Source organism: Vulpes lagopus, chromosome 12, assembly GCF_018345385.1.
Source record: "Vulpes lagopus strain Blue_001 chromosome 12, ASM1834538v1, whole genome shotgun sequence".
In the NCBI taxonomy this organism is placed as follows: domain Eukaryota; kingdom Metazoa; phylum Chordata; class Mammalia; order Carnivora; family Canidae; genus Vulpes; species Vulpes lagopus.
Window position 1 is genome coordinate 50,580,974 of NC_054835.1, and position 18,725 is coordinate 50,599,698.

At 36.2% G+C, this 18,725-nt stretch overlaps 1 protein-coding gene and 1 long non-coding RNA gene across 3 annotated transcripts in view; one reads left to right on the forward strand and one right to left on the reverse strand.

The window, feature by feature from the left end:
* Window positions 1-255: 255 nt before the first annotated feature.
* The window catches only part of LOC121472802 (formin-like protein 18), a 166,041-nt gene continuing 147,571 nt past the window's right edge, over window positions 256-18,725 (reverse strand). For both annotated transcript variants that reach the window (XR_005983005.1, XR_005983008.1), the window contains exon 3: window positions 256-938. The gene's annotated coding sequence lies outside the window, so the exon portion shown is untranslated. The remainder of the gene's footprint in view (window positions 939-18,725) is intronic.
* On the forward strand, window positions 2,548-13,000 carry LOC121472803. The gene is made up of 3 exons (XR_005983011.1): window positions 2,548-2,645; window positions 8,332-8,493; window positions 12,868-13,000. It is a non-coding gene; the product is annotated as an uncharacterized LOC121472803 (long non-coding RNA).

The window sequence follows — 18,725 nt, forward strand, 5'->3', positions numbered from 1 at the left end:
TAACAGAAAGCTTCACTTTCATATTCCATCATGTTTCAGTCATGAAAAAAAAATGTTATCCTTTAATGGTGAGCCTGATTTTGTCCCAAACCTTGGAAGGATCTGAGTTGGTACCCTGTTGTGAAATCTGAATGAAAAGAACCCCATCATTATAAAATGCTTTTCACATATTGTAAGATGTGGTATGAAACATAGATAAAAAAATAAGTAGCAACACCAAAAATAGTCAATGATTTCTCTACTCTATTTGTTTATTTCATTTTCTTCTAGCAGTTTTTTTGTTTGTTTTTTAAATGAAAACAGAAAAGATGTTAAGAGCAGGTCTTAGAGTTTTAGGACCCTGAATCACTCCCATTTCCAATCCATTATAGCAGTAAAATTTCTTATGTTGTCTTTACAGTTGAATCCTTCCTCTCATACTGCTACTATGACTGTAGTGGTTGATAATGGAACCTTCATATGGTTTCTATTGGTATAGGGTCAATCAAAGTGGAGTGCTCTCATTATTATTTATTAAATTCAAATATGACATAAAGCTTTAGAGCACCAAAGCTTAAGTTGAATCAGGGGAACTAATTGTTAAAAAGAATTGTTAAAAAGCAGCCCAGCCAGAGGACTATTTGCAGAGTATCATACACAGGGATATTTGGCCCATGTTGAGTACCTTCAACATTCCCAGATACTGAGTGTCAAGTAGCCCATTTTCAATTTTTTTCATGCTAATTTATAGAGATTGGCATGTTTTGTTTGTTTGTTTGTTTGTTTTAGTATTACCCAAATTTTTAATTTTGGAAAAGCAAATAAAATTGGATGCGTTCCTGGAACTATTCTTTATGTAGCCTCAATGTTCGGATGTCCTGGATGTGGTGAGGTTAACAAGTGACTTTCAGAGTTGGAGACTAGCTCTTCTGGTCCAATCTTCCCATGGATAATGATACCTGGAAGCAATGAAGTTACAAAGGATATAAATGATCTGTTCCAAAAAAATAAAAAAAAATAAATAAAATAAAATAAAATAAAATAAAAAAAAAAAAAAAAAAAGATCTGTTCCAAGGTTTGAAGACCATCTGGTACTTTTTCGTTTTTTCTCTGCTTTCTCTGCTAATATATTTTTGTGCAACGCAGAAACACCTTAGGATATAGGCTGATGACAGTATGAAAGCTGTTTGGAGCTGTAAATACGGATTTTTTCCTCACTGCTTTTCCCCCGTTTACATGTAAGTGATAATGCCTCAGAGGAAACAATTAAAAATAATGTCTATTTTATTGGAACTACATTTACAACTTTTCAGCACAGTAACTACAGCAAGACTTGGAGAGACATCCAAATGACTCATGAAATGCCCTTAAATATCAGTTTGAAAGTGAGTTTGTTTGTAGCCTTTCAGTTTTGCCAAATAAGGGAAATTTCCTGAAATGTTTGCCGATTTTTCTCAGACTTGGGGTAAAAGGTCCTACTTACTGAGATCCCCTGGAAATTATTGAGACAACTTGCAACTTTCTCGTTCTCACTCATCCAGAAATGAAATAAACAAGCATATCTTTTATGATGTAGCAAATGGGAACACTGCAATGTTCTGACTGGTCTGTTAAAGAAGTGAGGTGGCAAGAATGTCCTTGTTTTCAGCTGCCAGTATCTGATATGTCCTTTCAAATAAACTTAATTATAGACCTAAGACTTCTTTAAAGTTCATTAGTATGCCTGAATGATTTATTATTCTAAATCAAGTTTTCTCAACCTTTGCTCTATTGACATCTGGGCTTGGATGATTCTTTACCGAGGCGGCATATGTCTTGTGCACAGTGGGATGTTTCATAGTATCCTTGGCCTTTACCCACTAGATGCCAGTAGACCCCTCCCCTACTAATATAACAACAAATGTCTCCAGACATTGCCAAGTGGCCCCTAGAAGCAAATGGCCCTTGGTTGAGAACCATTGCTATAAATCTTGGGAAAAAAATAAAACAAAAACCCTAAACTAATACTAAACCAAAGAGAAAGATATTAATACTTCCAAGGCTTAAGATACTATCTTAGATAATCTATCTATCTGTCTATCTATCCATCTAGATATAGATTAAAGTATATACTATTATATAAACTATATTCTTTCAGTATTTATCTATCTATATATTTAATGTAGATGAATATATAGTATGTCTTTCAGATATAATTCTCTAAGCTCTTTGGTTTCCTAAAAGAAACTGAGGATTAACTTAAAAATAGTTTTCTTCCCTGCCTTATAATTCTTGCAATATGTAAGACATGTGTCTACTTTGAAAACTGATTTTAATATGTGGGCTGCCTGTTCATTATTGACAGAAATCATTTTTGCTTTCTACCTATCACCCAGGAGATCTCAGATCTTAGTTGGGGAACACTATTGCTGGGCTTGTTTCATGTATACTCTTATCACTACTTTTCAATATATTTGCTGGTAGTACAACCTTACGTACAGCTGTCTCCAAGAGCCAGCCAACAAGTATCTCACTGGGACAGGTTTTCCATCTTCTTTCAATGCCTTGTTTTCTTCCTTTCATGCTACAGGCGTATTGATCTTGATGAGAAAGCTCACTCAGAGAAGTAGTCAAGAAAGCAATATATTGAAAATAAAGCCATGTATGTAGCAAGGAAGGTATTCAAGGTAAGTAAGAAGATGGGGTTGCATTTTTATTATGTGTTAGAAAAAGTCATCCTTGAAAAATCTGGCTCTGGAAGCCAACCATTATTCACTTTGGGGGAATGTATCATGCAAAAAAATCTGATTTTAGGAAATTTCCCAATGACCTATGTTGTCCTGGGTGCATTACTCAGAATGTGAACCAAGTTTCAATCTAAGAAGGAATGTTGATTTAATGTAGCAGCTTTCTCTGGGCCAAGTTCCCTTCTTCGTAATATCCCAAGTGTTATATTTAACCTACATTTGAAATAGAAAATATGTGAACATGGAATTTGGCACACAGATTAATTATTTGGGTTTTCTGAATTCAGGAGAATTTACTTGTTGAAGCAGTTGTCCCTGAATTTTATCTCTTTATTGAAATTCCCTTTAGACCGCATGATTGAACAGTTTGATAAACTGAAACTAACCATTGAATAAAGTAACTGTACTTTTTCTCAATGTTTCTGATCCTGTATTTTTATGAATCGAAGTTTTATGACTGAGATACAGGTCACTCCAATATTTAGAGTTCTCTCAAACAATTAAAGAAGAGTTAGTGTGATTTTTAAAAATCTCTTCCAGAAAACAAAAGATGAAGAAGTACTTTCTCATTCCTTTAATGAGGCCCAAATTACCTTGATATCACAGCTAGACAGTGCAGGTGGAAAAGGAAAAAACAAAACAAAACAAAACAGTATCTCATGTGAACTTAGGCCTAAAATTCCTTAAAAAAATTTAGCAACCTGAATCCAGCAATATATAAAAAGAATTACGCACCATAGTCAAGTGGGGTTTATTCCAGTTATACTATGCAGTTAAATATTTTTAAATCGGAGCATTAACCCTATAGATCAAATTGGAGAGAATTGGATTTTTATTGAGTTGAGTCTTCCTGTTGATATAGTTGTCTCTCCATTTATTTAGATGTTCTTTTCTTTTAGCAGTATTTTATTATTTTTAGCATACACTTAACATTTTCAGTAGTTTGTAAATCATAGGTTATATATATATATATATATATATATATATATATATATATATATATGTTAGATTTAGACATAATTATTTCTTTTTATGAGGATATTCCCCTCTATTTCTTGTTTTGGGAGAGTATATATAATATACATATATAACAAATGAGTGTTAAATTTTTCATATATTTGATCTCTATCAATAAGCTAAAGAAGAAAAATTACATGATCATATTCATTGGTATATTAGAAGAGAGTATACATATATTCTCCAGAAACAAGAAATAGAGGGAGAATAACCTCAATTTGCTAAAGAGTATGTACAAAACCAAAGATATGGCATCATACTTAACGGTGAAAAGCTGAATGAGTTTTCCTAAGATCAGGAACAAGGCAAGAATGTTTGTTCCAACCATTCTTATTTGACAGAATGTTATGCTGGAAGTTCTATCCAGTGCAATAAGACAAGAAAAAATAGGGGGAGGGGCATAGATTGGAGAGAAAAAATTAAAATTGTTCCTATTTTCAAAGTATGAGATTGTATACATAGAAAATGCCAAAGGACCTGCAAAACAAAAACAATCCCAAACTAATAATGGGTTTAGCAAAATCATAGGATATAAAATCTCACAAAAAGCAACTGTATTTCTATATATTTGCAACGAATATATGAAAACCAAAATTAAAATACATAGCTATTTATAATTACTCAAAAAGAGGAATTTTTTAAAAAATCTAGAAATATATATATATATGACCTGAAAACTATAAATCACTGGAAATGTCAAATGCATGCTGAAAATGATAAAAACACTGATATAAATCAAAGGACATCTAAATAAATGGTGAGACAACCAAACCAAGGAAAGGACTCAATATAGTCAAAATACCAATTCTCCCCAATCTGATCTCTATGGTAAATGCAATTCATATAAAAACTCCAGTAATATTTTCTGCAAATATGGAGAAGCTCATTCTAAAATTTATATGGCAAAGCATGGGCCCAAGAATAGCTAAAAATAATTTTGAAAAAGAATAAACTGGGAGGGATCATTCTACCCAAAGTTAAGACTTCTGGTCTGTTTACAACAAGAAAAGAATGTGGTATTGAGGGAGGCATAGACATATAGGTCAGTGGAACAGAAGAGAGAACCCAGAACCAGACAAATATGCCAACTGATTTCTGAAAAAGTTGCAAAAGCAGTTCAATCAAAGGCCAGTCTTTTCAACAAATAGTGCTAAAACAAACATTGAAAGACAAATGAATGAATGCTAATCTAAATCTAATACTTTATAGAAAAATTAACACAAAATTAATGGATTTTAATGTATAACTAGAAAACCTTGAGAATAAACCGTAGAAAACTTATAGAGCCTAGGGCTAAACAGAGTTCAGAGGCATGACACCAAAAGCATGATCCATAAAAGAAAAAAATTATATTAGATTTCCTCAAAATTAAATTTTTGCTCTGGGAAAGATTATTTTAAGGGGATGAAAATTTAAAGACTAGGAGAAAATATTTTTAAGTAACAATATCCAACACTGGAGCTGCCTGGGTGGCTCAGTCGGCAGCATCTGACTCTTGGTTTCAGCTCAGGTCATGATCTCAGGGTGGTAAGATGAAGCCCAGTGTCTGGCTTTGTGCTGCTGAGTGTGGATCTTGTTTGGGATACTCTCTCTCCCTCTCTCTCTGTCCCTCCCCTTTTCTCTCTCTCTCTCTCTCAAAAAAATATTAAGAAAAAACTCAATATCCAGTATAGGACTTGTACTTAGAATATAGAAAAGAAACTCTCAAACCCCAACATTGAAAACAAAACAAAACAAAACAAGTTCACTTAGAAAATGTGCAAATAAAATGAACAGAAATTTTATTGAAAAGGAAATATTGCAGCTTATAAACACATGAAGGGATGTTTGTCATCATTGCTATTAGCAAAGTGTAAATTAAATCTCGATGAGATATGACTACACATCTATTAAAACAACTTTAAAAAACCCAATTATTATATAGTTAATGGCCAAAGTTGGAATGAGTTGAGCCACAAAATATGCAGTGTAGTGTTGAATTATATCCCAGAGTATAAAATAAATGTACATGGATCCATACTGATATAAATCAATGATGGAAATAAATAAACAAATGGAAAAAAGACAAAATTTTCCCCATAAAATAATTCCAAACATCACATGTAGATACTCTCCCTTCCAGGAGGTGAATCTTACAGATTCATTTCCAAAGAACAGAGAGTGAGAGCGAAAAATATTAACTTTATACTTCTTTGGCCAGATGATCAAGGTTAACATTATGGTGATGTCATGTGGAATTCTTGGACCCAATGATATTATATGATGATAAGAGTACTTTTTATCTTTGTGGTATTCTTTCTAAACCTCATAGCCCAGGTCCAGCTATGAAAAGAAACATTGGGTAAACCTAAACTCTAGAGCATTCTACAAAATACTTGACCGATACTCCTCAAAACTATCAAGGTCATAAAAAGATGAGGAAAAGCTGAGAAACTGTCATAGACCAGAGGAGAGTAAGGAGATATGACAACTAAATGCAATATGTTATCCTGGGTGAGATCCTGGAACAGAATAAGGACATTAATAGAAAAAACAAACAAGTGCTGAAATCTGAATAAAGTTTGGAGTTTAGTTAATAATAATGTTCCAATGTTGATTTCTTAGTTCTGACAAATATACCAGAGTAATGTAAGATGATAACTTTATGGGCACTGAAAGTATGAGGGGTTCTCATAAGAACTCTCTGTACTATCATTGCAACTTTTCTGTGAATCTAAAAGTATTCCAAAATCAAAAGTCTATTTAACAAAGATTATCTTATGATTTAAAAAAGTATAAGGTTCCCAAGAATAAACAAAATAATGTCTAAGAGCAAAATATAAAAATTTATTGAAAGATAATAAAAAAGATAAAATGAATAGAAAAGCGTAACAGATTCATTCATTAGAATAAATATTATAGAGATGTCACTTCTCCCTAAATCGTAATGATGACAGCAAAAATGTCATGATATGGCTAACTTGTTGACCTTTGAATAATAAAAAAGAAAACTAGGCATTTAATTTAAATTACATTATTAATTGTAAAATATTTTTAATAAAAGATGTAATGGTTTAATGTACTGGATGCCATGGTTATTAATTAAATGTGTCCATTTCAGATATTTATTCATTTCATGAACAAAAATGCACTGAATGCTTTATGTACCAAATGCTTCATAAAACACTCTTCAAGAATGAGCAAAATTAGGGGCGTTTGGCTGGCTCAGTCAGAAGAGTGCATGACTCTTGATCTTGGGATTGTGAGTTTGAGTCCCAGGGTGGGAGTAGAGATTACTTAAAAATAAAAATCTTAAAAGAAAGAATGCACAAAGTTGCTATCAACTTGCTGCTCTACTCTGATAGCAACCCTCAATATTATTTTGAAGGTAAATGTGGGGAAACCAATAAAAATATACCTACATTTCAAAGCAAATAGGTGACCAGAATAAGCTGGTACTTCTCCAGCTCTTTACAGCTCCTTTGACTATGTAGACCCCCCACAGGTCAAACAATAATGAAAGCAAACCAGAGAGTTGATGGAGCAATTAAAACAGCAATCAGAAGAAAGCACGAAGTTTTTAGTTCTGAAATAATAGCTAAATAATAGTTAAATAATAGTTAAATAACTCCCTATGTTCTGGATGGGGTAAGGGGAGGTAAGGAAAGCCTTGGATACTATTTTTCCAACTCTTCTCCTGGCCTCAAGAAGCCATGATTAGTAAACCTCTATTACAGATTAGGAAAATAGACTTGCAGAGGTTATTTGATATATTGAAACCCATAGAACTAGTAACTGGTAGTTAGGATTAGACTCCAAGTCCATACCAGCTGCTTCATCCTACAGAACTGACACTGTTGTAAGAAGCTTCCCTGTTGGACAACAAGCAGTGGCTAATCATTTCAAATATTTTGGTACCCAGTGAGGCTGTTAGTTTAAGGGTGAAAATGGGACCTTTCTCATTTTCTCTTGATAATAAATCCTTAAGTCATACAAACTCTGAATATAAATGCTTTGGAATTCAGTGGAACTGTGTTTCCTTATAAAAAAAAAAAAGTAGGGGGGGATTGAATTTCAAGCCAAGTGATTTCTGGAAAGAGTCACGCATGTGAGGCAGCTCTAGTACTCTGGAGGTCCCGCCATCTTGGGACAGGTCCTAATTGGCGGAAAGAAAGGGAAAGATTCATAATGAATATAATAACAGGGAGAAATGGAACAAAAAAGACTCCCTTCTCTTCTCCTTCTAATCAAGGGCCCTGATAAAAGACACGCAGACACATAGCAAGAGCATTCCAAGGTTGAATCACATTTATTTCCAAACCTGCTGTCATTTAAAATGTAGGTTCAGAAAAATAAGCAACCAACAATCATACAAAACCCTCTCATCTTGGGCCAAATTCTGAGCTGAACTAACACAGGATATTTTCTAGAAGCTTATTAAATGTTTGGCAAACATTAAACAATCCTTTATTTGTTATAAAATTATTCTTAATCTCCCACAGCTTCAGTGATACGAATAGGTTTAAGTAAAGAGATAAATGTGCGGGAAATGTTAATGACCACTATTCAAAGGGACTAATGTGAAACACAAGGGTGGGACCACTTTAATCACTCATTTATATTATTACAGGTGCCCACTTTGATGACTTGTACTCGTGCCTTTGATCCCCACTGTAGAAAATGCTCTGCTCCATTTCAAAAGAGATTGCCTTGTGCCCCATTTGTTGGCCTTTGGATCAAACCAGCAACAGACCTCACAGATAGAATTCCACCATTAGCCATTCACAAAGAGGTAAATTCTAAGTCCTTTGCCTCACTTCCAAATATTTCTCTCCAGAGAAAAGCTTTTTTTTTTTTTTTTAAATCTATTTGTTAATATTGCCATCTGTTTTGGTTACTACTAAGGTTTAGAGTTGGAGCCTTCTTATAAAGTGTTTTGCCAAAACCCTTTTATTTTCAGCTATTTAAAAAAAAAAATTAAGCCTGGGTAGGCATTGTAATACATATTTTTAAATGTTGGCCTTATGTCTTTGCTGCTGATGATAATAACACTCCTATCTGCAATTTAAAACCTGATCTTAGATAAGGATGCTGCTACTGAGCCATGATTAGCAGAAGGAGGCCTTTGAATTTTCCATGCGCTTATCCCTGCTGGCATACATTTTTACTCCTGGGCCAGTAATACATGCATTTTTGAGGTAAAGGGAAGACATTTTGCCATCATGGGGAACAGAATTAATATAACTGGCCCTTATAAAGATAGCAAGTATGGTCCATTTGCACTATGCTTTAATTATCTAAGACAAAAATAAGGAAGATGAAGTGTAGAGTAGGATGGTCTGAGATTTATAGTCAAGGTCCTGGCACCAAAACCAAAATTTGCCATTTAGTAGTTGGTTAACCTTGGGTAAGTCAATTCATACCTTACAGACTCTGTTTCCTTGTCTCTTATCTAAGACTAATAACATCGGCCTATCTCAATGAACACTTGATTGGATGCTTACAAGAACAGCTTATAAATGATAAAGCCTACACTGATTGATTAAAATAATGAATGAGTCACAAGGCCCAAGTTGTAGGGAATTTGGGAGAGTATTATAAGGAACTAAAAAATAATACAATATGGAAAAATGAAATACGTATTTATTATTCGTTTTCTATCAATGCATTACAAATGGCCACAATTCTTGTGACTTAAAACAACACACACTTATTATCTTACAAGGTTCTGTGGTTCAGGAGTCTGGACATAGCTTACTTAGCTGGGTTCTCTGAAAAGCTACAATCAAGGTGTCAGCCAGAGCTGAGTTCTCATCTGGAGGCTTGACTAGGGATGGGTCCACTATCAAAGCCACTCAGATTGTTGACAGAATTCATCTCTTCGTGGTTGGAGGACTGAGGTCCTTTGCTGCTCACTAGCTATTTGCCAGAGGCTGCTCTTAGCTACAAGAGATTGCCACAGTTCTTGCCACGTGGCTCTTTCACAGAACTCCTCTTCCAAAACCAGCAAGTGAGAAAGTCTTTAGCAAAGTAAAACAGCAAGTTAGTTTTATATAATGTATTCATGGCAATGACATCACCACCTTTGTCATATAATTGACATAATCACAGGAGTGACAGCCCAGCCACGTTCTGCATTTTCTGTGGTTAGAAGCAAGTCATAGTTCTTGCCAGTACTCAAGGGAAGCAGATTTTACAAAGGCATGAACACCTAAATGCCAGGGTCATGAGACTGCCTTAGACTCTGTCCACCAAACTCTTCATTTTTAGGTTTCTAAAGGTTAATTATACACATCAGAGCATTTCTTTGGTTCATAGGATCCAGATTTTAGGCATTGTTCTCCCCTCCCCCCTCCCTTTTTTTGGCAGATCCTGCCATGGAAACTAGCACATCATACAAAAGGAGAATATGCCCCATCCCAGGAGAGTGCAAAATATGCAGAATATTCTATTCATAAGCCCAAACTGGGTATCTGGACTTACTCTACTACTTAAAACAAGATGAGGTTTTTGTTCAATGAGAGTGGAGAAGCACAGTGAGTGTTGCCTCTTGGGCCACTTATCTTATGGCCGCCTTCTGCAAGCACTCTCCACCCTTCTCCATGTTGCTCTGTGCCCTGGGAAGCTGGCCCGTATAAATTCTATCAAGTCCTCTGAACTCCATTTGTGTTCAGCCAATGGGAGGCCACAGCAAGAGTACTGTGGTCATTTTCTTTATCCCTGAGTGCCCTCTCTATGGGATCTGTCTCAACTGCATGTGCCCCTCCTCCCTCTACCCCTCAACATCATCCTCTTCTGGCAGTCCTTATGCAGGATGCTCCTACCAAAATTCAGTAATTTGTCTCATCTCTCGTCCATTTAGGCATAGATAATAACAATTTGGATATTACTAGCTCTGGGGCACTACCCTCTTTCTGTGTGTGTGTTTTTCCTCTGAACCTTCCCTACAACTTTGCTAATAATTCCTTCTCAAATTACTATAAATTGAGTGTGACATTTTTTCTCCCCGGGACTCTGGCAGATGTATCACCCAAAGAATTTAAGTTTCATGAACACAGGGGTTTGTGCATAAGGGGTAATCAAAAAATTATTGTGGAAAGAATGAGAAAAAAAATGGCTCTTTGCTAGTGAATGCAGCCTTTTTCCCCATTTGATAATTCAGTGTTTCTTGAGGGGCTTCTTCTGCCTTCTAGAGTTCCCCCAGTAAGGACCGTCAAGATGATGATCCATATTTGCTGAAAAATCTTCCCAGTGGCCTGACATGATAAATATTGGCTGTTACATAAGAGATAGGGTGTTGACTCCCTCCTTTCTCTCTTACCCTTTTCGAGGAAACAGGTATATATAGCTGGGAAAATTTTTGCAAGCTATGTATCTTTGCAATAGAATCTCAGTGCTGATTGCTATGTTTCATGATGTCATGATCCATATCTGTCTTTGGTGGAAAAAGCAACAATGCAGAAACAAAGGTTATAATATTAAATGAGAATATTATAACATGGTAGAAGAAAGTAAAATAAGTATGAATATTGGATAAAGCTAAAATTTTAAAAAAGTAGTCACTCTACAAGGAAAATCTAAGTTCAAGAGATTGTGAGATTGTGGGATAAACACTCAAGGAAGTATAAAGTGTTTGATTTTTTAAAGATAATTAAAAGGAACTTTGGCTGGATATCCAATATTACATTGTGGATGAAAATTGGGAAATGCTGTGGAATTGAATCAATAATTTTGGAGGCTTGTTATGGCTAGATCATGGGACTATTTCATCATTTCTGATGTCAATATTTGCTTAGTGGTGTCTGATCAATGAGATATCACTGAGAGTTCTCAAACATTTGTTTTAATCACGCAGATAGGAATTATCATAGCTTCAAATAGGAAATAAGCAGCTGCCAGACTTCTGGGCTTTGTCTACATTCTTTTCTCATATTAGTTTTGACATTACAGACACAAGATATCCTGGATGGACCAAGGACTTTAGAGTTTGAAACCCATTTCTAGACATAGAGTCATTTTGTTTGTTTGTTTGCCAGCTCATGGGCCCCACAGAGTTTCTTTTTCTTAGTCTACTTCCTGTACTACTAGAAAAGTAGGGCACAGCATGTGAAGACCAAAAAATCTGCTACTCTATTGAGGAAGCAGTCTGAGTTTTAAAGGAGTAAGGACCTGGCTCTGGTGCTCTTCATAGACACCCTTTGTTTAAGCTATACTCTGTATACTTGGCTTTATATACTTTTCCATAAAGGCAGTTTATAAGGAATCTATGTGTCTACTACTTCTACTGGAACTCAGTTAGTTACCCAGAAGAGTAAATGTGCATATTCTATTCTCTGTGTGAACGTCTTCAGAGGACTTTACAAACTTTTTAATCTGACTTTTGAACTCTTGGTTGGAAAACACTGCTAGCAGTTGTGGTAGAGGTTCTGGAAGGGTCTCGAGACTTGTGTTTCAATCCCAGCTCTGCCACCCACTGACGGTGGAAAACTGTGTCACCATCATAGGAACTGTGACCCATACAGTTTTAAAATTCTCTAATGTGTACTTGTATTTTAACTTGCTCAAAATATACTTCCATCTCATAGCTCATTTTCACAAAATTTCTGAATTAATCCATGTAGAATATTTGTTGAACATTTGCTCTATTCAAAGTTAAGTGTGTAATATAAGCAAAATAAAGTAACTTAGTTACTGAGCTTATTTTGTTTGAGGGACTTATACTCTATTAAAGAGAAAGGCCATATTCACAAAAAACCCTGATGCATAACAATGAGTAAAAAGGGAAGTATGGACCAGAATCTAAAGCCATAAAAATCATTGCAATCTAGGAACCATAATAAGAAATACAATACTAGGTAATATGTAATTATTTGCTCTGTGCCACAACCTGGGCATACTGCTTCTCCTATGTCAAAGCAATGTTATTAGGGAGATGCTATTATTTGACTCATTCTGCATATTAGAAAGGAGTGTCTGAGGCATTAAGTGATTTTCCCAAGGTGACATAACTAAGTAGTGATGACATCAGGATGCTAACTGAAGCTGCTGTGTGACGGAAGATCGACTTCTCCACAGATAGAATAAATGCTTAGCATATTCCCATAAAAGTAAAATATTTTCAACAAGTGGGAGGTTTTTACGTATTCTGTTTTTTTTTTTTTTTCAGGGCCTTATAATGTTTCTCAGAGTTTTTTGATCCCAAGATCATCTGTATGAGAATAAGTTGGATGAACTTGTTAAAAATATAGATTCCTGGCTTCTATTATAGATCTATTCAATCAAAATTCTGGGATTGAACAAGGAAGTATAATTTTTAAAATCATCATTTTAATTTACCCTGATGTTCACTAAAGTTGAGAATGAATTCAAAAGAGAAGGATTAGATTTCAATAGGTAAATATGTTGAACAGCAATTCATGATGGAGAGAATACGGACAAAGGTGTGGTATCCAAAGATAAGCCATTCTGGGGGGTTGAAAGCAAACATTTAGTAGGTGTGTAGGGTGTATATAAGGAAATGGAAGGATACAAATACAGGTCTTGATAAAATACAAGTTTGGAATAAAAGGTACAGCTTAGGGAATATACTCCGTGGTACTCTAATAATGTTGTACAATGATGGATAGTAGCCATGTTTGTGGTGAGCACAGCATAAGGTATAGAGTTGTTGAATAACTTGGACCCCTAAAACAAATGTAATGTTGTGTTTCAACTATACTTCAGTTGAAAAAAAAAAAAAAAGAAAAGAAAAAAACACAGGTCCATCTGCTTTCAGCCATGAGAAAAGGTCCTAGGGCATTGGACTTTCCTGAAATTAGTAGCATATGGATATTCACATTGAGCCACTTGGTATTTCGGATAGGAAAATAGTCTGTTAAAGTAGAATTTTAGACAAGTTAGTCTAGTAGTCATTGGGATGGCTGGGATGTGGATGGACTGACGAGAGCTTACTTAAGGGAGGCTCTTGATGCCCAAGTGTGTGAAATAGCACTCGATGATATTGAGTGCTCAGAAAGGAAAGGAATAAAGTACACTGTGCGTGGGGAGGGTGGGGGAATCCATATAGCACAAAGGCATTTCCTGAGTTAGATGTTGGGAGAGGTTCAAAAGACAAGAGGTTGGCTTTCTGAGTTTCTGGAATGATGGGGCATCCCAAACAGGAAGAAGGGAATCAGAATGAAACAGTGGTTTCAAGACACAGATCTTTAGGTCCAATAGGCAAGTAGAAATCCAAGATGGAATTAAAAGTAAAATGTCAGAGTTTGAGGCATAGATTTATATAAGTGTTGGGCATTATTAGAAGGAGAACATTAATGGTGAAGGAGCGGATGAGAGAATATTGGGAGGATTATAGAAATAAACACAAGACAGCACCAAGGAATACCTTCACTGAAACTGTGGAGAAGAAGTTGAGAGGGGAAAAAATGCAATCTATTCTCAAGGGGCATTGGACAAAAATATAGCCTGAAATTAATCTTAGATATAATCTCCTCTTTAACAGAGGTGAGAAAAATGCATACATAAATATCTCAAAATATGACCAGTGGCCACAACTAGAAATCTGCATTTCTAGAGAACTTACAGCTAAAATGAAGATCAAATAATTTCCTGCTATTCCACGAAGGTGGAATTGGGTTTTATCCCTCTTAATTATCACAATAATAAATCAAGGAGCACTTTAAAACATCTAGGGAGGAAAGCACACATCTGATCACAAGTATTTTTTTGTTCCCCAGGGTGCAGTCTTGACTTAAAAGGTTCTCAGCACATTCTCACTGATGGAGATGAGCTCTGCCTGAATCAGCTCCTACTTGGGACAAGCACGAAAGGGTCAAGAGAAAAGTTGCATCTTTCTGAATCATGAGTCTCCCTCTGAAAATATCTGCTCATCAAGAAGTTTACTAGAATTTATTTTCAAGCCCAACCTGGGAGCAGAACAAATAAAGCAAGTAAATATCATGAGCAAAGGGGAACTTGTCTATCCAAAGAAGAGCAATGGCTATCCATATTGATGGCAATGTCAGAAATGCCAAGTTCAGATGGATCCAGCTTTGGGGGGAGGATGCAGGGAGGTCTCTTTCACCAGAACCAACTTCCCTTTCTTAGTTTCCCCCTTTCACTGACTGTGCCTCTGGGCATGCAAAAGTGTCCTTCCGTGCAATGGGGAGTTAGCTTATTTGTGCGTGGGGGTAAGGCAGCCTTTGATAAATATAAAACCCCATCATTATCTCATTTTGGTATATTCTAAGATTTTCCTAAACAGATGTCATGGAAAATTCATTGAGAAAGAACATAACTTGTTACAAAAGTAACCCACAGATTTTATCTTTCTCTTTTGCCTTAAAAGTTCAAAGCTGGGGGAAAATGACCTAATTGAGATAGGCCTTGTAAGAGAAAGAACTGAAGGGTAATTCATGTGGCATTGACTATGTAGTATTAAGTGAATTGTGTTGGATGGAAATTTAAATGCCCTAAATGCCTTGTGATCATGCTTGGCACTTAAAAATGTTCCATTTTCTAAAGCCTTCAACCATTCGCATTTTCAATGTTGCTGTTTCTTCATATATTAAGAGAATGCCACAATGGATAGAAAGGTAACATTGAGTTTGTTTTTTTCAAAGAATGGACTAGGTTTCCCAAGAACAATCAACAGAACTTCCTAATGTCCCTGATAACAGAAAGGATGTATTTGCAAATGGGAGGCTAGGTTCAGGGCTATGTCAAAGGGCAAAGAGATGATAGGTGACCATTCAAGAATCAAATCCTTGATTTTGATCATCACTCAAGGGCTATTTGGACTTGCCACTAAAATGAGGAAGTATTTCTAAAGGCCTGTGTCCTGGAGTATAGTTCAGGGCAAAACTGCAACCATAATTAGGGAGTTACATCTAATCCTTTGAGACATGTCTTTTGAGATATGCTTTCTCTTAGAATCCAAGCCTGGGTGATCTTGCAAGCTACCTGAGAATCAGCTAACTTATTTTTATTTGGAATTATCTAGAGAAATGCCCTTATTGCTCCACTTATTACAATGGCTCCTACAAACAAAGAAGCAAACATGCAAACAAAAACTGATAATGTTGAGGCATGGTGAGACTGTGGGATGGTGGCAACCCTCCTATATTGTTGGTGGGAAAGCAAAATGATACAGTCACTTTGGGAAATAGTTTGGCAGTTTCTTATAAAGTTAAACACACACTTGCTGTATGACCCAGCCATTTTGCTCCTTATTTACCCAAGAAAAATGAAAGTTTAGGTTTCCATAAAAGCCTCGACCTGAATGGTGATAGCAGCTATATTCATAATCGCCAAAACCTGGATGGAATCTAGAGGTTTCTCACTTAGTGACTGGATTAGCAAACTGCGGTACCTTCAGGCACTTAAGTTGATTTGCTCAACAACAGGGGTGAATCGCAAATCCGGTTTCCTGTGTGAAGGAAGCCAGATCCAAAAGCCTACATGTATACTGTGTGATTCGATTGATACGCCATTCTGCAAAAGACGAAATTATAGGGAAGAAGATCAGATCAGTGGTTGCCTGGGGTTGTGAGTAGGGAGGAAGTGACTCCAAAGGGGCAGTATGAGGGAATTTGGGGGGAGGGCTGAAACTATTGTGCATCAGATCCCGTAGAACCATGCCACCGAGCATGAATTTTATTGTATGTAAACTTACAAATAAAATTATATATACATAATTCCACTACAGACCAATTCCACAGTATCTCTTTTCCAAACTGGAGTAGAAATCCAGTCACATCGGGTCTGCTAACATGTCCCCCAAAGAGACATTAATACCAGGAACTGCAGAAGAGCACTGAGCTTGCTTCTTCCTAAATGTGTCAGTCTGAAACAACATATCCTTTTGGCAGGGGTGGGGGGCGGATTTTTCTGTGTATTTGGACTCTGGTTCTTGACCCTATTTTTTTGTGTCTCCTGCCTCACGTACCTCCAGTTGCTTTATCTCTTCAACTTCATGATGGTCACTGAATCTCCAGATCTCCAAAGACAAAGGGTCAAACTTCCTTATTTAATTCAGCAAATATTTATTGTGTCTGCCATGTATCTAACACTCTTGGAAGCACCAGGGATTCATCAGCTTAAATGTATAGAATTTATCTTCCACTCGGCAACTTTGATTTGGTGTCAGTGGAGTCAAAAATATTCGCCTTCAGCTGGTTTATTTACCAGTTGCTGCAAACTTCCAGATCCCGCTGAATTTCAACTAGTAATTAAAGTTGACGTCGAAAGCATCAACAGATTGGATCAAAACAGTATCAAGTCATTGGCCTCAGTCACTTCCAGTATTGTTCTGATTCATCATTTGAAAAAACGTGTGTCCTCTGCAAGCTCAGATTCTGGAAACTAATTGGGATTTGCACTTAGCTGTAAAATTTTAGGTAACAATTTGTTTACTTGAACATAACATGGAGAAGTGAGAGGTGCCACCCAGGGACACTGGGTGAGAACATCCTGTCCCTTAGGAATGGACTCTGAATATGGGACAGATACGGAATACACTGGAGTTAGGAGTTTTCTAGAACTTTGAGAAAGGACCTACAGTAACAAGAAGGAATCTTTCCATCCTAGATGAGAATGTGTCCAGGGATTGATAAAAACACCAAGAGGATTTATTAATTTCCTCTTGCTGCTGTAACAAATTCCACAAACTCAGTTGCTTGAAACAACACAAATTTATTATCTCACAATTCTGGAGGTCAGAAGTCTGAAATGGATTTTAGTCACTGGGCTAAAATCCAGTTGTTGGCAGGGCTACGTTCTTTTCTGGAGGCTATAAGGGATCATCTGTTTCTTGCCTTTTCAGTTCCTAGAGGCCATCTGCACTCCTAGACTTGTGGCCTCCTTCCATTTTCAAAGCCAACAATGGCTGGTCAAGTCTTTCTCACGTCATGTCACTCTGATGCTGACCCTTCTGCCTTCCTCTTCCATATTTAAGGACACCCTGATCCTAGTAAGCAAACCCGGATAACCTTAGATAATGAACTGAAGAGCAATCTTAATTCCATTTGCTATCTTAGTTTTGTTTTGTCATTAATGTAACATATTTACCAAATTCTAGGGATTAGAACATAGCCATATTGGAAGTGCATTATTCTGATGACAACACTCAATTAAAAATTGCCACTCCTAGTGAATAGCCTGTAGAATTGGTCAAAATCCTAATCTTAGCCACAGGTAAAGTTAAAGTCTGTGTGTTGACTGACTTCATGAGCACTTTTTGTTTTATTTTATACTCTACTAGATGTATCTTAAGATACTTTCCATGTAGGTCATCCTTCAAAGAAGTAAATAAGTCAATGGACAGAGGGATACAGCCTAAAGCTGGTTATCTATTCTCTCATCCCTCCCAGGCAGCTCATCCTAAGTAGCATCACCACCAAAACAAGACTGTTGGCCACAAGCTCCATTTTGTTCTCAATCTAAACCATGTCAATGGGTGTCTTCACATGTGGAACCACTATTTCTTTGTGTTGATACTGATAAACATGTCTAACACCTTTCCTGTGAGAATTTCAAGGACCTCTAAATCTAGGAGAAAACATAGTTTTGCAGGATTCACGGTTTCACCCATGAATGGATTTCCTGGTTTGGGAGAATTTTGACCAGATTTTGCTTTTTTGATCTTAATTTTTCTAAATAGTGATTTAGAGCAACACAGATGAGACCCATGAGCATCTCGCTATTTTACCTGCTGTAAAGAATGCACAAAAAGATGAAAGCTTCACAAGAAAATCCCAATTACTTAGGTTTCGTGTGGATTTCTTAGCCAATTACCAGTTTCTCTCATCCTAAGGGAGACCACTTGAGGGCCTTTAAACTGTCGAATTGTTTAATGTTGTGATTTTTAAAAATTCAGCAAAGAGAGATCTCATGCTTTAAAGATGTAAAATGTTTTATGAAATTAACTCAAGGTTTTTCAGACATCAAACAGTTTGGGCTTTCCGTATCTCTGACCTCATAAATATTCTCATATGCTAAGTGAGATGGATTTAAAACATACAGATT